This window comes from Bos taurus, chromosome 26 (genome assembly GCF_002263795.3).
Source record: "Bos taurus isolate L1 Dominette 01449 registration number 42190680 breed Hereford chromosome 26, ARS-UCD2.0, whole genome shotgun sequence".
NCBI lineage: Eukaryota > Metazoa > Chordata > Mammalia > Artiodactyla > Bovidae > Bos > Bos taurus.
In genome coordinates this window covers 27859671-27883957 of record NC_037353.1, presented here as the reverse complement: position 1 = coordinate 27883957, position 24287 = coordinate 27859671, and the positions used below count along the sequence as shown (strand labels likewise).

Below are 24287 nucleotides of genomic sequence, written 5' to 3'. Positions count from 1 at the left end.
TGTGTTAGTTTTAGGTGTACAGCAAAGTGATTGAGTTATACATATATACATATTCTTTTTCAGATTTTTTTTCATTATAGTTTTACAAGGTATTGAATATAGCTCCCTGTACTATACAGTAAAGGGGGCTTCCCAGGTGGCATAGTGATAAAGAATCTGCTTACCAAGCAGGAGACACAGGTTTGATTCCTGGATCAGTAAGATCCCCTGGAGAAGGAAATGGCCACGAACTCTAGTATTCTTGCCTGGAAAATCCTATGGCAGGCTACAGGCTACAGTCTGTACAGGCTACAGTCCACGGGGTCGCAAGAGTTAGGTATGACTTAGCAACTAAACCACCACCACTGTTGTAGTTCGTTTCTGTTAATCTCATACTCCTAATTTATCCCCCTCTTTTCCCCTCTATAAACTACAGGGTGATTCTGTCACCAACCCTCTCATATCAGGTGGACTCCAGCGGGGTCCTTCCCTTGCCTAGTGGCATTTGAGCCAATTGCCTTCAACACAATGCTCAGCAAAGCAGAGCAGAAACTTTATTCCTTGATCAAAGAATGGAGAAAGGACAGCTTATGCTCTAAAGATACCTGCTCTCCAAAGGGAGGAAAGTGGGAGACTTTCAGGGGTAATAAGGCAGTTGGGTCTTCAAACTGGGGGAAAGGGTGGAGATCTCCAGGAATAGGCAGGGCATGCCTGGTCCCTCAGGCATTCTTGCAAATTGTACTAATTGTGCCCAGCAAAGTACAAGCTCCTCCTTTGAGTGGGGATCTTAGCATAGTAACAAAGCAAAGGCAACTTTCTTACACTTGTAGGTTTCCTCTGCACTGCCCATCCCTTGCAGTTAGCCTGGATGGGGGTCTTAGCATAGTAACAAAGCAAAGGCAACTTTCTGACACTTTAGGTTTCCTCTGCACTGCCCATCTCTTGCAGTTAGCCTGGATGGGGGGTCTTAGCATAGTAACAAAGCAAAGGCAACTTTCTGACACTTGTAGGTTTCCTCTGCACTGCCCATCCCTTGCAGTTAGCCTGGAACTGGTTCAGGGCAGTGGATTGTCAGGTTGCCTCTGAGATGTAACAGATAAACACCTTTGACAAACATCAGATGTTTAGGAACAAGAATAGAAATGGATGAAAACAGATCTTCCTGTTTCCTGAATTATATATGGGTGGCAGTTCAATGTAATGATATTGATAAAAGTTAACTTTATCATTTGCTAAGGACTTCACACAGATCATCTCATTTTGTTCCCTGAAATATCCTCCCAGGTAATCACAGTTGACCCTTAAACAATGTGAGCATTAGGGGTAACCCTCCACACACTTGAAAATCTGTAAAAACTTACATTTAACCTTCTGTATACACAGTTCTTCTGTGTGTGTGCTTTTTCTCTATATCTGTGATTCAGCATCCAAAGATTTAACTGACCATGGATCATATTGTAGAAAAATCTGCATATCAGTGCACCAGCACAGTTCTAACCTGTGTTGTTCAAGGGCCAGGCACGTTTTTTTTTTTTTTTATTCTCCACTTTTCAAATGAGACATTGAGTCTCAGAAAGACAAAGTGACTAATCCAATATTAAATGAATGGTAAGGAGGCAAATCAGTATTAAAACGCAGTTCTCTTTGGCTCTAGAGGTTTTTTTTTTTTTTTACCCCCAAGGCACACCCGTTATTTTAAATATGCATATGCTTAATGGAGAAGGCAATGGCACCCCACTCCAGTACTCTTGCCTGGAAAATTCCATGGAGGGAGGAGATTGGAAGGCTGCAGTCCATGGGGTTGCTGAGGGTCGGGCTTGACTGAGCGACTTCACTTTCACTTTTCACTTTCCTGCATTGGAGAAGGAAATGGCAGCCCACTCCAGTGTTCTTGCCTGGAAAATCCCAGGGATGGGGGAGCCTGGTGGGATGCTGTCTGTGGGGTTGCACAGAGTCGGACACGACTGAAGCGACTTAGCAGCAGCAGCAGCAGCATTCTTAATGGCTGTGGCATAGTTTGTTGTATGGATCTACTTTAGTATTTTTTGTCTTAAAAATATAGTCTCTTGATTAACATTTATGTTGTTTCTATTTTTTCATTACTATAAAGGATGCTACAATGAATATAACTCCCAGTACATATGTTAGTGTATGCTGTAGCTGGAATTAAATGCATTCGCTGTCTCCAGATTTACTCCTGTATTCTCTTTAGATGGATAATATCCCATATGAACCTCAAGATTTACCAATAATGAAGTTACTATTTTTTTTTAATGTCATGTTCTACTTTCATTTAATTTTATGATCTTTTCTTAATAGCAGAGTCCTGGTAATGTGTTTATATGAAACGTTGGTTTTGTGCACAGATTTCTAGGAACACCACTCTTTCAGAGTCTGATATGCTTGTCAAGGCAATAACTCCTTTCCATCAAGGAAATCTTAACAAAATCATCAGCTTCATTTTTCCACCAAATATACTCTCCCCAGGGCTCTAGTATTACCCCTAAAGATTCAGGACGATTGTTCTCTGTTGAGTTGTTTTGTGGAAAGGAACACTTTCATCATAAAAAAAAAAAAAAAAACACAGAAATAGACTTGAAGCAATTATATGCAAAATGCTGCATGAACGAATTGCAGGTCATTTAGACATGAAAGGAAAAACTAATTGTCTGAGCTGAAGCACATTAATTCTCTCAAGCAGTTGTTCAAAAGAGGGGACAGTGAGGGGAAGAATTGTATTCAGGGTTGGGAAGACTCTGGCACTTGTCCTGGGGCTTTTGAGCAGCTACACATCAATGAGAAAACCTGAGACCATCAAGAGGGGATGTTTAAGAGCATGTGTATTTCAAGCCAATTTCATGCTAAGCAGGGAGCTGGTGTTATTTGGGTTTTAAACTTTTGCTTCAGGGACAGCCAGTTAAATGTGGCGGTGGGTCCCATCCAGGAGTCTGAAAGCAGGAAGTGAATACCCTTCCATGTGGAAACATGGCATCCAGAGAGGATGGCATGGGTGGGGGCTGGTCAGCAGTGGACCTAGGGCAGGGTCTGAAGCTGCTCTCTCTGGTTGTCGTGGAAGATAGAATAGGGGACCAGGTCTTTGTGCTATACAACAGAAAACAACATAGAAGAATTGTCATTTATCCAGGATTGTGGTGCTTTTCCTGCTCCAAATTGGCATTATTGCCAGAATTTCGGTATTTTAGTTTGCAAAGACTCACTGATTACAGAATGGAATTTCTGCTGTGTACTCTGTGATGCATACTACAGGATCGAGTAAAAGGATAATTAAAAAATAATATTTTAAGTAGATGTTTTAGAAACTATCTGTGTGTTTCTTTAAATATGTCTTGCGTCTTGATGAAAGTGAAAGAGGAGAGTGAAAAAGTTGGCTTAGAGCTCAACACTCAGAAAACTAAGATCATGGCGTCTGGTCCCATCACTTCATGGCAAATAGATGGGGAAAACAGTGGAAACAGTGGCTGACTTTATTTTTATGGGCTCCAAAATCACTGCAGATGGTGACTGCAGCCATGAAATTAAAAGACAGTTACTCCTTGGAAGGAAAGTTATGACCAACCTAAACAGCATATTCAAAAGCAGAGACATTACTTTGTCAACAAAGGTCCGTCTAGTCAAGGCTATGGTTTTTCCAGTGGTCATGTATGGATGTGAGATTTGGACTATAAAGAAAGCTGAGTGCCGAAGAATTGATGCTTTTGAACTGTGGTGTTGGAGAAGACTCTTAAGAGTCACTTGGACTGCAAGGAGATCCAATCAGTCCATACTAAAGGAGATCAATCTCGGGTGTTCATTGGAAGGACTGATGTTGATTGAAGCTGAAACTCCAATACTTTGGCCACCTGATGCAAAGAGCTGACTCATTTGAAAAGACCCTGATGCTGGGAAAGATTGAGGGCAGGAGGAGAAGGGGATGGCAGAGGATGAGATGGTTGGATGGCATCACCAACTCAATGGACATGGGTTTGGGTGTAACAGGAGTTGGTGATGGACAGGGAGGCCTGGTGGCTATGGTTCATGGGGTTGCGAAGAGTGGGACACGACTGAGCGACTGAACTGAACTGAACTGCCTTGCAAGTGAGCCAACAAATTGTCATTTTTCAGAAATCAGAAGATCTGAAATTTGTTAACAGCAGAACAGCAATTAATATAACCCTAGATATTTATGAAATTTACACAAATAGTACATTTTGCTTGTCTGTTGTTTCAGAATAAAAAAGTGAATTCATGCTATAATTGTGTTAACCCAAAATGCAAAAACTAAAACAAAACAAAATGTAGTTAAATGTAAAACATTTTTAAAATAAGTGGGGATTTCTGTTTAATCTGTCTCTCAGGGGTTCTTCAGCATCAGCATTAATATCTGCAGAAATAGAGGATGATGGGCAACTTGTCCGACAAGGTCCTTATGAAGCATAATGTCTATATGATATTGAGGTTTGTGGGATTTTTATATTATTAACAAATGTTAGAGTTTTGTTTGTTTTGGTTTTGTTTGGCTTAGTTTTATATTTTTACCAGATTGGGCAGTTTTATCATATCCAGTCAACTAAAAGATTCCTTTAAATCATTGAGCAGTTTATCAGACACCACCAGCATGCATTTCTTATTAAAACATATTATTTTTAATGGAAAAGTAGATGATCATTAAGAAAGCTTTGCAAAAGAATGGGAAGCCACTGACTAACAGAAAATAGTTGCAAAAAGCATCTGACATAGGGAATGTTATCCAAAATATACAACGTATGCTTAAAACTCAACTGTAAAGAATGAACTGAAGTAGGTATGCAGATTGAAAATAAGCATGTGAATAGATGTCCATAATCATATGATATAAAGAAATTGAAAATTATAATAACAGTATTTCACTACACATTTTTAGAATGGCTAAAATCCACAACACTGACAAAACCAAATGCTCTGGAGGATGTAGGGTAACAGGAACTCTCATTTGTTGCTGTTGCGAGTACAAAAAATGGCATAGCCACTTTTGAGACAGTTTGACAGTTTTTTGTTTTATAAAACTAAACATAATTTTGCCATATGATTCAGTAATTTTGCTCCTTCATATTTGCCCAAATAACTTGAAAATTTATTTCCGCACAAAAACCCTGCACATGGATGTTTATAGCAGTTTCATATATAATTGCCGAAACTTGGATGCAACAAGATTTCCTTCGTGGGTGAATGGATAAATAAACTGTGGTGTATCCAGACAATGAGTTATCAGTCACTTCTGAAAAGAGATGAGCTATCATACCATGAAAAGATGTGGAGGGCCCTTAAATGCATGTTGTATAGCGAAAGCAGCTTATCTGAAAAGGCTTCATGGTTCCAACTGTATGGCATTCTGGAAGGTATTAATACTATGGAGGCTATAAAAGAATCAGTCATTTCCAGGATCTTGGGAGAGAAATAGTTGGAATATAGGGGGTATATTTAGGTCATTGAAACTATTCTGTAAGATACTACAATGATGAGTTGTTTAGTCACTAAGTGGTGTCCAACTCTTTTGTGATCCATGGACTGCAACCTGCCAGGTTCCTCTGTCCATGGGATTTCCCAGGCAAGAATATAGGAGTGGGTTATCATTTCCTTCTTCTGGACAATGGTTGGTACCTGTCATTATATACATTTGCCAAAAACCATATAATAAACACCAAGGGTGGACCCTAATGTGAGCTATGGGTTTACAATGATGTTGGTGTGTCAGTGTTTGTTCTTCCTTTATAACCGATTTACCACTCTGGTGCAGACGTTGATGATGAAGAGGACTGGGGGTGTTTGGAGGCCAAGGACAAATAGGAACTCTTTGAACTTTCCACTTATTTTTGTGATGAATCTAAACCTTCTCTAAGAAAATGTGCTTTTTTTTTTTTTTTTTTTGCCAAAAAGCCTTCGAACAATTCTATTATTTGATGGTCTCAATGACTTTCTGATCAGCAGTTTTGTCTGCTTGTATTGTATGTTTACACTTATAAACATTTCAAAGGGGGATTGGGGATCTTCATGTTGAAGTGAAGCTAACTCACAATCCAGCCCTGTAATTTCTTTCTCTGTTGAGGTTCTACATTACTGCACAGTGATGGTTGCATGTTGAGTACATGACCCATGAAACCTGCCCCAAGGTAATAAAACCTTTGTTCTTGGCACAAAACAAAAGAGCCCAAGTAGCTTATCCCTCTCATTCCTTTTCAAACCTTAATCTTCACCACCTGAGGAGACCTGGCTATTCACTGAGTCTGTCCACTTACAAGTGGCATTTTCAGATTCTTGACCTTTTTAATATATTTCTTAGTGTTTTCTACTTCTGGGACTTCAAAAATTCAGCAGATCAAAGGGGATTTCTCAACTTGGTGTAAGATAGAGCACACAGGAAAGCAATTTCTTAGATTTCCCTGGTGGCAGTGAGGTGCTTGGATTGTAGGAAGTAGGGCCATAGAGAGTGACTTTCTGGAAATTCAGGCAACATAGAAAGAAATAAGCATTGTTCAGATTGAATTTGTAATGGACAGAGGAAGGGTGTCAGCCTGCTTAGATGGTTTTGCCTTCCTGGACACCAGACCCTTGATATTAATACTCATAAAGGGCTATAGGTACTTACAGCTTCTACTGAGTGTATATAATTTCTACTGAGGTGCCTGTGCAATAGGTTCCAAGGGTAACGGTGAGATAGCCACTCCCCTCCCTCTTCAACCCTTGCTAGCTGTTTGCTAGTTTACTACGGAAATGACTGTGGGAAACTGTTTTAGGGCATTCATACTCTTCAAGCAAATAGAGAATATGCAAATAGGTCAGGAGGGTGAGAGAATTGTGTAAGGTTGATATCCTTACAAAGAGATCTAGAGAAAGTTATACTCTGAATCCCATCTTCCCTATTTCAGAAGTTCGATGACGGTCACATCAGTTGAACCTGGTAAAGATCAGGGAGGGAGAAACACTCAGTGGGACTTGCGTGTGAGGAGATGGGTGAAGAGGATTTCATGAGAAAGAGTTGACAGAGTACTGGGCTGTTTCCTGTCCCCATGATGTTGTGGTGAAGGCATGGACATACCCCCACCTCAAATTTGGCAATGCAAAAGACGGGCACTGGACCCTTGACTGGTACAATTAAACTGGCATAACAATTGGGATCTGACTCTTGCCTATAAAGTCTAGAGGGCGAGGCAAGAGCTGACCACCTGCTGGATGGTGGGTCAAATAGCGTGTTGGTCCTGTGGTGCATTGAGTCTGGGGAAGCAGGGGTGTTTAGAAAGGACAGTGAAGGAGACAGGGGCCCGGGATCCTCTCAAGTCATGTTTAGCAAGCCTGTCTGAAGGCACAAGGTGACCTCACAGTGGAATGAATGCCTTGGAATTGGACTTCTAGGTAACCATCCTTGGGGGAGAGGGGCTCCAAGAGCTGTAACCCTCCTGGTCATGGGAATTCAGGATAGGGGGCCAGCTGAAGGCTCTGAAAACCTCATCAAGGAAAGAGTTATTTTCACCATCTGCTATGCCCAGAGTGCTAGATCCCACGCACAAGGAAGAAAGGCCCTTGTTCCGTGTCCTTCCACCCTCTGGTGCTGTCCTGGAACAAGGCAGTGGGGAGAGATTTGAAGAAGCTTGATTAGATGACTCAGAGAGTTCCACAATACAGGCATCAACCTGAAAGGAGTCAGGGAGCTCAACGTGGGAGGTATGAGCTGGAGGGGGAGAAAAGGAAGAGGATTTAATACAGTCCAATGCAGCTTTTTGATTAGTGTCTTCAGCTGACATTTTATTTATTGAATTAAGACCATGCATATGTTATAAAGTAACTTTGGCACTATCTGTTATGTTAAAATAAACATAAAATAAATAAACATAAAAGGGATATGTCAGTCATTTCATTCAAGACTATGGGAAGTTTGCTCCCAAAGAATAAAATTTAAGAGAAGATAGAAACAAAACTGTGTTTTAAGTCACTGGTCATGTTTGTTTAGCACCTGCTTACAGATACAGGTATGAACCTGGATGTTGGTCCTGGGCCGCCCCCTGCAGCTCATGCTCAGCATCTGGTTTTCTCTCTGCAGTGGCCTCTTGTTCCCTGGAACCCTGTGGTGATGGGGGTAACAGTGGTTTGAGTATTGTTGTTGTTCAGTCACTCAGTTGTTTCTGAATCTTTGTGACCCCATGGACTGCAGCACCCCATTAGGGTGGTGTCATCTGCATATCTGAGGTCATTGATATTTCTCCAGGCAATCTTGATTCCAGCTTGTGCTTCATCCAGCCCGGCATTTTGCATAATGTACTCTGGGTATAAGTTAAATAAGCAGGATGACAGTATACAGCCTTGATGTTCTCATTTCCCAATTTGGAACCAGTCCTTTGCTCCATGTCCAGTTCTAACTGTTGCTTCTTGACTTGCATACAGATTTATCAGGAGGCAGGTAAGGTGGTCTGGTATTCCCATCTCTTTAAGAATTTTTCCACAGTTTGTTGTGATCTCATAGTCAAAGGCCTTAGCATAGTCAATGAATCAGAAGTAGATGTTTTTTCTGGAATTCTCTAGCTTTTTCTGTGATCCAAAAGATGTTGGCAATTTAATCTCTGAGTATAAAGCTCCTTTTTTGAGAAGTGATATTGTAGCCTTCAAAGACGGGGGGAGGAATTTGTCACCTACCCCCTAAAACCCTATCTAATGTCATAAACAACCTCTGGGAATGAAGCATGACCATTTTCAATGTGATTATACCTTAAACTTGAAGATACACTAAACCTGTCATGCGCAATGTGAAATTGTGCTAAACTATATTTAGCATGACGGTGCCATTAGCTTCCAAATGGAAACCCTTTAGAGAAGGGACACTAGAACTAATCGTGTTGAAACCACAGGAATAATTGGGATTGTCTTGAGCAAGCCAGGACATATATGGTCAGTCCACCCATATCCTGCTGCTCCTAATCTATGGGGAAAAGTTGCTGTTTTTTTTTTTTTTTTAATTTTGTTGTTTTTGTTTTGCTAGAGGTGAGAGCTAAAATCCTATCCAGCTTTTGTGCAGCTTTGTGCCATTTACTATGTAGCACTATTAAGCCTCCCTTGAAGCAAGTAGCTCAGGGAATTTCCTGTTTATTCACATCACAGATGATGGTACTGTGGGTCACACACAGCCCTGTCATAATCCAGACAAAGCACTTCAATTGAGGTTTCAGATTATGAAGTGATGTATATGTCCTAGGAATCCTTACATGCTCCTGGTTTGAGGTCTCAGCAGATACTCTTTTCAAAGGCAGACCGTGCTCAAGAGTAAGAAAGTAAAATGACCACAACTGGCAGAAGAAAAGATGGGGAGCCAGAAGGATTATTAGGTTTGTTCCCTACGGGAGACAGAGGGGTCAGGGTGGAAAGTACGTAAGATTTAAAATCAGAAGACTGGAATTTAAGTAAGTTGCCTAGTGCTTACTGTTGTTCATTTTCTAAGTCCTGTCCAACTCATTGTAACCCCACGGACTGCAGCACACCAGGCTTCCCTGTCCTTCACCATCTCCCAGAGTTTGCTCAAACTCATGTCCATTAAGTCGGTGATGCCATCCAACCATCTCATCCTCTGTCTCCTTCTTCTCTTCCTGCCCTCAATCTTTCCCAGCATCAGGCTCTTTTCCAGTGAGTTGGCTCTTTACATCAGGTGGCCAAAGTATTGGAGCTTCAGCTTCAGCATCAGTCCTTCCAGTGAATATTCAGGGTTGATTTCCTTTAGGATTGGCTGGTTTGATCTCCTTGCTGTCCAAGGGACTCTCAAGAGTCTTCTCCAGCACCACAATTTGAAAGCATCAATTCTTTGCCCCCAAGCCTTCTTCATGGCCAAGGCTCACATCCATGCATGACTACTGGAAAAACCCTAGCTTTAACTATATAGACTTTGCCTGCAAAGTGATATCTCTGATTTTTAGTACACTGTCTAGGTTTGTCATAGATTTTCTTCCAAGGAGCAAGTGTCTTTTAATTTCATGGCTGCAATCACCATTCACAGTGATTTTGGAGTTCAAGAAAATAAAATTTGCCATGAAGTGATGGGACTGGGTACCATGATCTTCATTTTTTGAATGTTGAGTTTTAACCCTGTTTTTTCTCACTCTCCTCTTTCACCTTCATCAAGAGGGTCTTTAGTTCCTTTCCACTTTCTGCCAGTAGTGTAGTATCATCTAATGGGTAAGATATAACAAGCATTAAATTTTCCAATGAAAACAACATGGACATCATTTATTCCCTCTTTGTAAAGAGGTGTTTTAAGTGATAAGTATTATAGAGGACATTAAAATGCATTCTGTATTATACAACTTTCAAGCCATTCATTATGAAAGTTCCTGCTGGTTCTTCTCAACTACCACTAAAAATAAGAATTGAAGTTTTTTCCAGTCTTGCCTCTTCCTCTCTCTGCCTCTGAGCCCAGATGTCAAAACTTATGGTAAGGAGATAATTACTTGTTTTTCAGTCCTGTCACAATTTTAGACCAATACACTACTCAATTCATCTTCCATCTCTCTCTCTCTCTCTCTCTCTCTGTGTATGTATCTTTCACTGTTTGATTAAAAAAAATGTATGTACAGAGCAAATGGCAAAGTTCACCAAAAATTCTTTATTAAGGAGCCACTTTGCTCAGGTCCTCTAGAGTATTGCAGAAGGCAGCACAATGAAACATATTCTTACCCCTCAGGAGGATGTAGCAGACTGGAAGATAAAAAAAAAAAATAGTTACAATGATGAGAACTTAATTGGTGAGTTCAGGGAATAGAAAACAAGATATAAATTCACCTAGTGTTCCAAGGATGTTCCAATGAGTTGCAGCTATTGAGAAACCAATTACTAAGGCAGAAGTTACATAGGCTCCTGGCCAAGTTGGCTTCAGTTTCTAGCACTTGAAGTGTGCACTGCTCATAGGTACTTGTTCTGTTCCTTGGCTATATTGAAGTAATTCCACCAAGATATTGAGGGATTCTGTAGATCCCAGAGGTGAAGCCAGTTTGCCATCTGTTAATCAATATTGAGCAAATTAAGTATTTAATCCAGTGATTCTCAGCAGGGTTCTAGGGATGATTTTTGCTCTCAAGGATATTTGGCAGTGTCTGGGCTCATTTTTGGTTGTTACGAATGATGGTGGGTGTTTGCTACCAGCATCTGGTGGGTGGAGGCCAGGGATGTCACTACAGTATGCAGGGCAGCCACATGCAACAAAGGATTATTAGGTCAACAAAGAATTATTGGACCCAAATGTCTCTGGTGCCAGAGCTGACAAAGCCTGGCCTCACCTAATTATGAGGGATACAAAACAAGTGAGACACATGATTTCAGACCTTGAGTGATTTAGAGCCCTAATCCAGAGGCTGGAACAATACACCCATCCATTAGTTGAAATAATTCCACATCCAGAAATATTTACTGAGCACTTGCAATGTGCCAGGGACTCTGCAAGATATTAGATGGTTTGTAGCTGTGCTAGGACCTTTTTTCAAGAGCTTTAGAATTTACTGAGTAGGACACCTGTTAAAAAGAAGAAGACACACAAAATTCACTGTGTAATGGGAGAAATCATATTTAGAAGGGAAAAATCACTCTTGCCCTGAGAAAGAATGACAGGAAGAATTTCTTTAAATTTGATGATCAGGGCAAACCTCTCTGAGAACAGGATATTTAAGCTGAGAAAGCAAAGGAAGAGAAAGATAAGCAGACAGAGGCAGGCATGTGCCTCAGGCTCTGAGGGAGGGGAAATACATTTGATTTTGAGTGATTTGTGTGTGTGTGTGGAGGTATGTGTCTGTGTGTGTGTGTATAGATTCAGTATAGCCAAGCTAATAAACCTGGTAAGAATTCGGAAAAGGGAGAAATGAATAGAGATAAAAGTCACCAAGGAGTATCTGGAGGAGGGCATAGGAAGTTGGCTGGGGTGGGGTTGCACAGCAACAATTTGGAGAGAGACGTAAGTAGGTCTCATTTTTTTTAAAGGGAAATAGAAAAATCTGAACAAGTTGGGCTGAAATAAGACAAGGGAGTCATAAACGTTGAGTTTTAGCATCATGCTTTTAAAGTGGGCTTTTTCTATTGGGACACTGCATGTGAGTGACAAAAAAGAAGAAGAATTTTTTTGAAAAGCAAGTCCTTCTTTTTAAAGGTGTTGGTGTAGGCAACTTGGTGTTAAGAGATCTCTAGGCAAGGAAAAATCACATACTAAAAGCAAAGACTTGGACCTGGAATGGCCAATGGTGCTATGGAAAAAAAAATAAAATTTAATTGCTATTATCAACCATCCACTTCATTCATTCAATAAATACGTTTGAGTGCTTTTGATATACTAGACCCTGAGAGCATATTGGTGGGCAAAATCAGAAATGGTTTCAGCTTTCAGAAAGGTTACAGTTTAGTGGGAGAGCCACCACGGAAATAAAAACAAAAATAAGTATTCATGTAGAGTTAAGTGCTGAGAGGAATGAATATTTGTCCTTATAAGAACCTATGATTGCAGCCATGATATTAAAAGATGCTTACTCCTTGGAAGGAAAGTTATGATCAACCTAAACAGCATATTAAAAAGCAGAGACATTACTTTGTCAACAAAGGTCCATCTAGTCAAGGCTGTGGTTTTTCCAGTGGTCATGTATGAATGTGAGAGTTAGACTATAAAGAAAGCTGAGCACCAAAGAATTGATGCTTTTGAACTGTGGTGTTGGAGAAGACTCATGAGAGTCCCTTGGACAGCAAGGAGGTCCAACCAGTCCATCCTAAAGGAGATCAGTCCTGGGTGTTCATTGGAAGGACTGATGTTGAAGCTGAAACTTCAGTACTTTGGCCACCTGATACGAAGAGCTGACTCATTGGAAAAGACCCTGATGCTGGGAAAGATTGAGGGCAGGAGGAGAAGGGGACGACAGAGGATGAGATGGTTGGATAGTATCGCTGACTCAATGGACATGGATTTGGGTGGATTCTGGCAGTTGGTGATGGACAGGGAGGCCTGGCATGCTACGGTTCATGGGGTCACAAAGAGTGGGACACAACTGAGTGACTGAATTGAGCTGAACCTATAGTTAGAGGATTCTCACTGGATAGTAGTGACAAGGCAGATTTTCAGAGAAAGTGTTGAGCAAGAGGCAAGTAGAAATTGCCCAGGTGAAGTGGGGTGAAAAGGAAGCGTGCAAAGACTTCTGCAGAGGTATTGGCATGTGGAGGGAGGAACCATGCAAGAAAGAAGGGAAGGAACTCCAGTGTTACTGGGAGGGAGAGGGATCATGGGAAGTAGGGTGTGAAATGTGACCACACCAGTAGGCAAGAGTAGGAAGGAGGAGGGAGGGAGGGCAAGTAGAGTTGGGATCCGGAGGAGGGGGGGGGGTGGGGGGCAGGGTGGGGGAGGGTGCAGAGAAGGGGACAAATATGCAGTTTGGAAGATCCAAGAGAAAATACTGTCAAGTCATGTAGGAAAATAGTGCAGAAAATCAGGAGAGGGATAGTGCATAGGTTAAGTTTATATTGATGGGAATGCATCAGTTTGTTCATATTCAAGAAATGCTCACAGAGTAAATGGTACGGATTGGGATAAACCAGTAAAAACAAATAAATAGGGGAGTTAAGGATAAAAATGATGGGGGAGTCGAGGATAAAGGCTAGATGTCTTGCCTGACAGCAGGGTAGATGAGGGTACTTTTCACCCAGAGAAGAATCTCTGAAACAGGATCCATTTTGGGGAAGATCACAAGCTCAATTTTAGAAAAGCTGATTTTGACGTGTATTTGAGACATCAAGGGGAATTATCAAATACAGAGTTTCTGCTGCTGATAAGCAACAACTATGCTCCTGCCTAACTAAAAGGTGATACTGTTCAGTAGCAGCTGGCACGTTGCCCCCATCACAGTTCCATTTTTGTTAATCTGTAGACTTAAAAATTGGTGCATCCCAGCCCTGCCAGCAGAAAGTGCTGCTAACCTGAAACTAAGCAGAGAGCCAAGGGAGTTTAAATCAAAAATCAATGTTGAGCATGTGTTGAGGGGAGAAAGAAAGTGAAGGATAAGGAATCAGATTTGCCAGGGCAAAGTGGAAGATACTTCCAGGGCACATAATTTGGAGGGAGGGACATTGGGGAGTCTCACATTAGCCATTCATGTAAGCCCTGAAGTAGCTGATTAATACTTTGCTGTCTAATGAGCTGATTGAATAATAGTTTATTTTGGAAAGGGATCTTCAGAGTTACCTAGATTAATCATGCCTGTTCAGTTCAGTTCAGTTCAGTCCAGTCGCTCACTCATGTCCGACTCTTTGTGACTCCATGAATTACAGCACTCCAGGCCTCCCTGTCCATCACCAACTCCCGGAGTTTACTCAAACTCATGTCCATCAAGTCAGTGATGCCATCCAGCCATCTCATCCTCTGCCGTTCCCTTTTCCTCCTGCCCCCAATCCCTCCCAGCATCAGGATCTTTTCCAATGAGTCAACTCTTCTCATGAGGTGGCCAAAGTACTGGAGTTTCAGCTTTAGCATCAGTCCTTCCAAAGAAATCCCAGGGCTGATCTCCTTCAGAATGGACTGGTTGGATCTCTTTGCAGTCCAAGGGACTCTCAAGAGTCTTCTCCAACACCACAGTTCAAAAGCATCAATTCTTCGGCGCTCAGCTTTCTTCACAGTCCGACTTTCACATCCATACATGCCTGTTACTGTTGAGCAAATGGAAGTCTGGAGGGGATAAATGACTTATCCAGGTTTGCCCCACTTGTTAGTGATGTGTGTGACTACCATCTAACTCAGTCTATTTCACAGTTAGATTTGGCTTTGTCCCCCAGGATTTTGACTGTGAAGGGAGTGACCTGCAACATTATTTCACTACCTTGAATTTTGAATATAGATGTTGATCAAACAGTCCTGGGCCCCATTAGTAAAGGACACCATGTTTTTTGGCTTGTTGCCAGCACACACTTATAAATCATCCCACTGAAATCCAGAGTAGCTCAGTTGATGATATGAACCCTAACCATGAATTTAGCAGTCTGTTAGGACATTCAACAATTTTAGTTTATCACTATTTCAGGGGGAAGAGAAGGGGAAAACCCAGGACAAGAAACAAGCTAATAAATTTGTTTTTAAAACCCCGCAACTTCTCTCCACCCTCAGCAAATGTTGTAAATTCTGGGCATTTATGATTTGCTGGAGGAAGCAAGCTCAATGTCAGAAGTGTTTTAATAGCCCTTGATTTACTGTTTAAGTGCTTGTTAGGATGATTGATGACAGTGTTTTGAAGCCAATCACAGAATTGGGAGAGATGGAAAATCATGGCTGTCTTCCTCTTGATTGGCTGTGTGTGGGGGTTGGTTTAGTTTGGTGAGGGAACTTAGAAGCAGTGCAAGGGCTCAACCTGTATTTCCTTTTCTCTTTGAGTGACAGCTGGCTCTTATTTTTCCCTTTCGTCACCTATAAGAATGTGCGTTTACCACAAGGACATTTCTTAGGCTTTTGTTCCTCAAATCCACTTCCAGGAGTCACCCTGCTGAGTGGTAATAGTGTGGCTTGCTCTGGGGGCTTCACCCTGCCTTCAGGATTTACAGGAAAAATTATCCTTCTGTGTTAAGTCGTGAACTCAGGCCAGACTGGCACTCCATCTCCCATGCCTCAAAGTCCAAAAGCAAACCAGGCGGTGGAAGTGGTAATCACCTTCGGTTTCCATTTGTCCAGGCCATAATGACTGCCTCACCACACACACCACCCAACAGGGTGAGCTATGAAACCTGTCTCTCCTTGATGGAGAGAATTAAGTTGCATTTCACCCTGTGCCCATTTTTCCAAATCTCCAGTGTCTGACATCACAGAGAAGGCAGAAGCGGGCTTTTGAGATGTAAATGCTGTCATCAGCTATATGAAACTCCATGAAGTCAGTTCCTGAGTCTTTACTCACAAGACATTCAGATGAAGAATCATTGTGTTTCAGTTCCAGCAGCATTCTTCTTCCCTCTAAATCCAGTCACATTGTTCATCAATTTGTTTAATAATGCCTGGGGAGCCTTTGGTTCCTGTGTTGAATAATGAACGGTCAGACTGCCCACTGCTTTAAATACTTTGTAAATCTGTGTTCCCTTCTGTGCAGAAGGCAAATTGACAGGAAGTCTTTCTTTTTCTCATTCTAAAGAGAATTGGCATGGAGGAATTAGTTTTGGTAATGACACCTGACCAAAGGAAAGATACTTTTGAAATACAGCTCCTGCATATTTTTCTTTCTTTTTTTTTTTTTTTTAGTAGCATTGCCTTTGTAACAGAGGTTCACAGTCTATCAAAATCCTATATAAAGCTTTAGAAAAAATTCATTAATGCAGGTCCTATACCTGGATGCCTGGCTGGAACCCAGGTATGTATTTTTAAAGCTCATATAGTTGGGTTCCTCTTGTACAACCAGAGCAGAGACCCCTTTCCCACCCCCAACCCCCCGCTGCAAAAAAAAAAAAAAGGATTACATTGCCCCCCCCCAAAAAAGTATGCAACAGCTCTTTAATTAATGTAATCACATGGAGAGCAATGGTCCTAAGCTTTTGTGGACTTCGATGCTCTGGGGAGCCTGTTGAAATGCAAATTCAAATCAGAGATTCTCTGATTCTTGTGGGTCAGGGTGAGGACTGGAATCTATAACAAGATCTGTGCAGGCAGTAAAAAGATCATCTAATGAGAAAAAGTGTCCTGGCTGACTGTCAGTGGTTTCTATTGTATTTTGCTTGATTTTCTTTGGTTTCTTGTTTCATTATTGTGACTTAGAGGATTTGATCACATTAAGTATATGCTGCTGCTGCTAAGTCGCTTCAGTTGTGTCCGACTATGAGTGACCCCATAGGTGAATTTTATTCCTACTTCTCTCCAGGTTCAGTAGAGACAATCTTACAGTCTGGCTATGGTTTGCTATAAGTGATGATTCCCCAAGAAGGCTTTGTATCTGAGGAGCTTTGATGTAAACTGATGTTTACCTCCACGAGTGATCCTAGGTAAACTGCTCTGGGATGAGGCTCAGACTGGTATTAAAAAAATTAAATTCCTCATAGAATTCTAATGTGCAGCCAGGATTGAAGTCCATTGGCCTAAAGAAAGACACGAAGCCAGAGAATATCTCAGGCTGGCACAGAAATGCTAAGTTCTGTAGCACTGACGGTGCCAGTGGGGTCAGGTCTCAGGGTCTGTACTGCCCAGTACTGAGTTTAGGATCCTGGTCCTCTGATACTATGGCATGAAGCTCATCTGTTGATTGAATAGGGCTGAGGCTGTGTGACTGAAAGGAAAAAAAATAAAATGTCAAGAGAAGGAAAAAAGACATTTGCCAGTTTTGTTCTCATTTCTGAACTCTGTACCAAGACCCCAGGGCATCCCAGTGTGGCACTGGCTGGGCCACTCTCCCCCATGGAGTCCTTAGGAATGCATCATCTGGGGATCTGGTGGGTGAAGGAAACTCTCTTTCTTTGGAAAAGCCAGCTAGCTGTTTAGTTGTTGAAGTTAAATCTACAACACCGAAGAATTCTTGGACATCTCCTGAAAATCAGCACCATCCACTGGCACAGATCTTTACAGTTTACAAAACACTTTCATGTACATTTTCTTCCTTGACCTTTACAAAACATCAGTGAACAGTTCCAAACAAGACAAAGGGAAGTTAGAGAGTTTAAATGACTCTAAAATGGCAGACAACAATAATATATTGGATGATATTTGGGGACAATAATTCAAGTCTTATGCTTCCTCTTCCAAATGCAGAAACTATCATCATAGTTGGAACGTGGATAAACATATTTAAAATGTTTGTTTCCAGCCCTTATTTTATGAATGCTAAGCAGTGATTAACATCCCATGAGATCTATAATTTTCTTGTTATTATCTTAGAGCAGGCCTAAGAAAAGTACTTCAGTTGATTCAAAGAAGGAAAAAAAAAGGCAAAGTAAATAGGAGCATGTGTTGTGGTCCAGAGACCAGGTGGAATCCTGGCAGTGACTCACAAATGACCAGAGCTGGAGCAATATTGCTCCAGTCACGCTGTCATTGGGTGCGTATACATGTGCAGTAGATAATAGTCGTTTAACAGGTTAAAACTGTGCAGTGTAAATACAGGTTACTTGAGCTTTGTTTACGTTCTGCGGGGGAGACACTTGTATTAGCTGATGTTATTCATAATAATTTATCTACATACTGCATACTTCTTACAGAGAGTGGTAAAGATGGGATATAAACTCGTGTGTGGTTCTCTAAGGTGAACATTAAAGAGGGCTTACTCTATGCCAGGTAACTGACAATCACGTTTCCTGCATCATCTCATTTATGACTCATACAGACACTTCACTCAATATTGTCATCAGCTGAATTTTGTGTATAAAGAGTCTAAGGCATGGAGTTGTGAAGTAGCTTATCTCAAATGACACACTGGTAGAAAATAAAGCTCTTCATTTCAAGACCCCAGTTTTCAACTATATTCCTCCACTTCTACCATCAGTTCTTTTCAGTTCAGTTCAGTCGCTCAGTCATGTCTGACTCTTTGCAACCCCATGAATTGCAGCATGCCAGGCCTCCCTGTCTATCACCAACTCCCGGAGTTCACTCAGACTCACGTCCATCGAGTCAGTGATGCCATCCAGCCATCTCATCCTCTGTCATCCCCTTCTCCTCCTGCCCCCAATCCCTCCCAGCATCAGAGTCTTTTCCAATGAGTCAACTCTTCCCATGAGGTGGCCAGAGTACTGGAGTTTCAGCTTTAGCATCAGTCCTTCCAAAGAACACCCAGGGCTGATCTCCTTCAGAATGGACTGGTTGGATCTCCTTGCAGTCCAAGAGACTCTCAAGGGTCTTCTCCAACATCACAGTTCAAAAGCATCAATTCTTCGGCACTCAGCTTCCTTCACAGTCCAACTCTCACATCCATACATGACTACTGGAAAAACCATAGCCTTGACTAGATGGACCTATGTTGGCAAAGTAATGTCTCTGCTTTTGAATGTGCTATCTAGGTTGGTCATAACTTTCCATCCAAGGAGTAAGCATCTTTTAATTTCATGGCTGCAGTCACCATCTGCAGTGATTTTGGAGCCCCCAAAAATAAAGTCTGACACTGTTTCCACTGTTTCCCCATCTATTTCCCATGAAGTAATGGGACCAGATGCCATGATCTTAGTTTTCTGAATGTTGAGCTTTAAGCCAACTTTTTCAGTCTCCTCTTTCACCTTCATCAAGAGGCTTTTTAGTTCTTCTTCACTTTCTGCCATAAGGGTGGTGTCATCTGCATATCTGAGGTTATTGATATTTCTCCCGGCAATCTTGATTGCAGCCTGTGCTTCTTCCAGCCCAATGTTTCTCATGATGTACTCTGCATAGAAGTTAAATAAGCAGGGTGACAATATACAGCCTTGACGTACTCCTTTTCCTATTTGGAACCAGTCTGTTGTTCCATGTCCAGTTCTAACTGTTGCTTCCTGACCTGCATACAGGTTTCTCAAGAGGCAGGTCAGGTGGTCTGGTATTCCCATCTCTTTCAGAATTTTCCACAGTTTATTGTGATCCATATAGTCAAAGGCTTTGGCATAGTCAATAAATCAGAAATAGATGATTTTCTGAAACTCTCTTGCTTTTTCCATGATCCAGCGGATGTTGGCAATTTGATCTCTGGTTCCTCTGCCTTTTCTAAAACCAGCTTGAACATCTGGAAGTTCACAGTTCACGTATTGCTGAAGTCTGGCTTGGAGAATTTTGAGTATTACTTTACTAGAGTGTGAGATGAGTGCAATTGTGCAGTAGTTTGAGAATTCTTTGGCCTTGCCTTTCTTTGGGATTGGAATGAAAACTGACCTTTTCCAGTCCTGTGACCACTGCTGAGTTTTCCAAATTTGCTGGCATATTGAGTACAGCACTTTCACAACATCATCTTTCAGGATTTGAAATAGCTCGACTGGAATTCCATCACCTCCACTAGCTTTGTTCGAAGTGATGCTTTCTAAGGTCCACTTGACTTCACATTCCAGGATGTCTGGCTTTAGGTGAGTGATCACACCATCGTGATTATCTTGGTCGTGAAGATCTTTTCTGTACAGTTCTTCTGCGTATTCTTGCCAGCTCTTCTTAATATCTTCTGCTTCTGTTAGGTCCATACCATTTCTGTCCTTTATCGAGCCCATCTTTGCATGAAATATTCCCTTGGTATCTCTAATTTTCTTGAAAAGATCTCTAGTCTTTCCCATTCTGTTGTTTTCCTCTATTTCTTTTCACAGATCACTGAGGAAGCTTTCTTATCTCTTCTTGCTATTTTTGGAACTGTGCATTCAGATGCTTATATCTTTCCTTTTCTCTTTTGCTTTTCACTTCTTTTCTTTTCACAGCTATTTGTAAGGCCTCCCTGACAGCCATTTTGGTTTTTTGCATTTCTTTTCCACGGGAAAGGTCTTGATCCCTGTTTCCTGTACAATGTCACGAACCTCAGCCCATAGTTCATCAGGCACTCTATCTATCAGATCTAGGCCCTTAAATCTATTTCTCACTTCCACTGTATAATCATAAGGGATTTGATTTAGGTCATACCTGAATGGTCTAGTGGTTTTCCCTACTTTCTTCAATTTCAGTCTGAATTTGGCAATAAGGAGTTCATGATCTGAGCCACAGTCAGCTCCCAGTCTTGTTTTTGCTGACTGTATAGAGCCTCTCCATCTTTGGTTGCAAAGAATATAATCAGTCTTATTTCGGTGTTGACCATCTGGTGATGTCCATGTGTAGAGGCTTCTCTTGTGTTGTTGATGAGGGTGTTTGCTATGACCAGTGTGTTCTCTTCGCAAAACTCTAGTAGCCTTGCCCTACTTAATTCTGTATTTAAAGGCCAAATTTACCTGTTACTCCAGGTGTTTCTTGACTTCTTACTTTTGCATTCCAGTCCCCTATAATGAACAGGACATCTTTTTTGGGTGTTAGTTCTAAAAGGTCTTGTAGGTCTTCGTAGAACGGTTCAACTTCAGCTTCTTCAGCATTACTGGTTGGGGCATAGACTTGGATTACTGTGATATTGAATGGTTTGCCTTGGAAACGAACAGAGATCATTCTGTCATTTCTGAGATTGCATCGAAGTACTGCATTTCGGACTCTTTTGTTGACCATGGTGGCTACTCCATTTCTTCTAAGCAATTCCTGCCCATAGTAGTAGATATAATGGTCATCTGATTTAAATTCACCCATTCCAGTCCATTTTAGTTCGCTGATTCCTAGAATGTTGATGTTCACTCTTGCCATCTCCTGTTTGACCACTTCCAATTTGCCTCGATTCATGGACCTAACATTCCAGGTTCCTATGCAATATTGCTCTTTCAGCATCGGACCTTGCTTCTATCACCAGTCGCATGCACAACTGGCTATTGTTTTTGCTTTGGCTCCATCCCTTCATTCTTTCTGGAGTTATTTCTCCACTGATTTCCAGTAGCATATTGGGCACTTACCGACCTGGGGAGTTCCTCTTTCAGTATCGTATCATTTTGCCTTTTCATTCTGTTCATGGGGTTCTCAAGGGAAGAATACTGAAGTGGTTTGCCATTCCCTTCTCCAGTGGACCACATTCTGTCAGACCTCTCCACCATGACCCGCCCATCTTGGGTGGCCCCACATGGCATGGCTTAGTTTCATTGAGTTAGACAAGGCTGTGGCCCTAGTGTGATTAGATTGACTAATTTTCTGTGATTATGGTTTCAGTGTGTCTGCCCTCTGATGCCCTCTCGCAACACTTACCATCTTACTTGGGTTTCTCTTACCTTGGACGTGGGGTATCTCCTCACAGCTGCCCCAGCAAAGCGCAGCCGCTGCTCCTTACCTTGGACGATGGGTATCTCCTCACCACCGCCCCTCCTGACCTTGAACGTGGAGTAGCTCCTCTCAGCCCTCCTGCGCCCACGCAGCCACCACTCCTCGGGTGTGGTATAGCTCTTCCTGGCTGCCGGCCCTGGAGGACTTTTTCAAATGGAGAGCAAAATCAGATTTCACCTTGGAAGTAGGGGCTACAGAAAAGAGAATTATTTAGTATAACCAATTTAGAAAAGTTGTTTTGCCTTGCTAAAGTGAAATGGTGTGGCTAAAAAAAAATCCCCACTAAGTAGATGGGAGTGAGTGGAAATTGCTGGAGAACTTTTAAAGTCATTTTCCCTGCTGTGATATAAGCATGAATTCCTTCCCACTGTGCCAAGCTCTGGACATTTAACTTTCCCCACAAATCAGTGACTGCATCACAGCAATACCTGCAGATATATTGTGCTGGTAGATATTTTTGGGTCTCTGTGTGGGGGAGTGTATATATACAGAGATGTCAAGGGAAGGGGACAGAATTTCATGGATTAGAAGCAAAGAAATAGCCACTGGATGTAATAAGTAAGAGAGACAGGGAAACCAGCTTGGGGCTGTATTAATTTTAAATATGAAACATTATGAGAATGCATAAAAATCTCAAGAAGGAAGTGGGATAAAGAGAGGAAGATGTTAACTGGGATAGATAAGCACACTCCCCTACTTGTACAGTACTGCCCATACAGTAACTAGAAAAGGCACATCTTGTGCTGCTTGGCAGAGGTGAAGTGGGGAATGTGGGTTTCAGAGTGTGTATGATGCTGTGGTCTGCGGGTAATGGATCCCTCTCTAACTGTGTGCATGTGAGTCGGCATTTCTCTATCTGATTTTCTATTTCTGAGAATATTGTCTCGCTCTCTTCTCATCAATTTTTCTCCATCATGTATTCCGCTACTTTATACCTGTAGCCACTTTGTAAGGAAAAGATGGTGACTTCTGACAAAAGGAAATGCATTCTTTTCACCCCAGTGAAATCAGTGAGAGTCCTCAGCATGAGATCAGTGGATTGAGGGCAAGCCAGGTAGCAAGGCAGCCAGCATAAAATTGAATGCAATCCTCAAAAACCATGTGGTTCTGCGAATTTTCAAAAGGCTGTGTCAGAGCCTTCTTCCCAAATACCCAGGAGGCTAGGATCCTACCCCCAGGGAAGGAAGGGTGGTGAGGGCAAGCTACTGATGCTTGCTGGCTGTGGTGTGCTCTCAAGGAAAAGCTGACTCCAGAAGATAGATGCTTTTCTTTTAAAGCATCTGAAAGAGCAAGGAAGTCAGGGAAGCTACAAGTACCATGAAGATTAAAAAAATTTAAAAAAAATGAAATGTTGAAAGATGGCAGGACAGGCTTGGGTGGTAGAGCCTGAAGATCCCCGGAGCAGTCTTTAGAGGCATCCCTAGATGGTTCCTGAGGTCATCAGTGAACCACGTGGGAGCTGACTTGGGAAGCAGCGCATGCAGCCTGTCTCTTTAGGATGGCTTCCATTACCGCAAGGGGAGCAGTTGTTGTGAGTTCCCTTCCATGTTCTCTGTGCTGTGGCGGGGCCTGGGAGGGGACCCTCACCCACACAGTAAGTTCATCAGCTGTGCAGCTGAAGCAGGGATGCACTCTCCATGGTATCCACACCAGCCCAGAGAAGGGGCAAAACTGGTCATTGAAATAAAAGAGGATCCATGCTAAGGGCTCCTGGAAGCCCTCAGGATTGATAGATAAGTTACGTTAGCTTCAGATTTAACCGCTAAATGCTCCATAATTGTGTGTCTGTGAAATGTCTTAGTACACCTTAGTGGTTAAAAATACCTATCCTATTTATTAGACATTTCCAAGACTGTTGGGAAGTTAGGACAAGGGGCCCTGGCATATGACCACAGATCATAACCCACAGAACTGTTTAGCTGACAATACTGGGGAGAACGCAAATACTTGAATGTGACTGTGTGTATGTGTGTGTGTGTATGTGTATGCGTGTGTGTGTAAACTGTCATGTTGGATGTGGAGGTGGGAGGGTAGAGGTACAAATACACAGAGAGACATATAAGAACGTACATATAAATCATGGGTTTCTGACCGCAAAAGGGAGACCTACAGCTAGATAAAGTGGTTCCATAAGAAGTCAAAGCAGCATATGCTGAGAGTCAAATGATGGGTACATTCAGGCTTTCAGAGGAACAGTAATGATCTGTGTCTAATTCAGCTTTCCTGTGAGACTTGGAAGCAGGACTGTCCTTACAGTGTGGGTAGAGTTTATATATGTAGCATAATGTTTTTTGACTTTATTCATAATACCATTATTTTGTTTTAAGCAAATGGGTATACTTTTATCACTATTCAGATTATCAGAGTAATATTTACTTTTTAAATATTAGAAAATTGAAAACATGTGCAATCCACTGTAATCCCAGCACCCTCAGACAAGTACTTTTATTATGTATATATATTCTTTATTTCTATGTGTGTAGACACAAACAGAGTTTAATCA

At 41.7% G+C, this 24287-nt stretch overlaps 1 protein-coding gene and 1 long non-coding RNA gene across 6 annotated transcripts in view; one reads left to right on the top strand and one right to left on the bottom strand.

Moving 5' to 3' along the window:
* The window catches only part of SORCS1 (sortilin related VPS10 domain containing receptor 1), a 576630-nt gene that overhangs the window by 245887 nt on the left and 306456 nt on the right, over window positions 1-24287 (top strand).
* On the bottom strand, window positions 10581-11301 carry LOC132343998 (uncharacterized). The gene is made up of 2 exons (XR_009493062.1): window positions 10771-11301; window positions 10581-10686 (listed from the first exon to the last, which is right to left on the bottom strand). It is a non-coding gene; the product is annotated as an uncharacterized lncRNA (long non-coding RNA).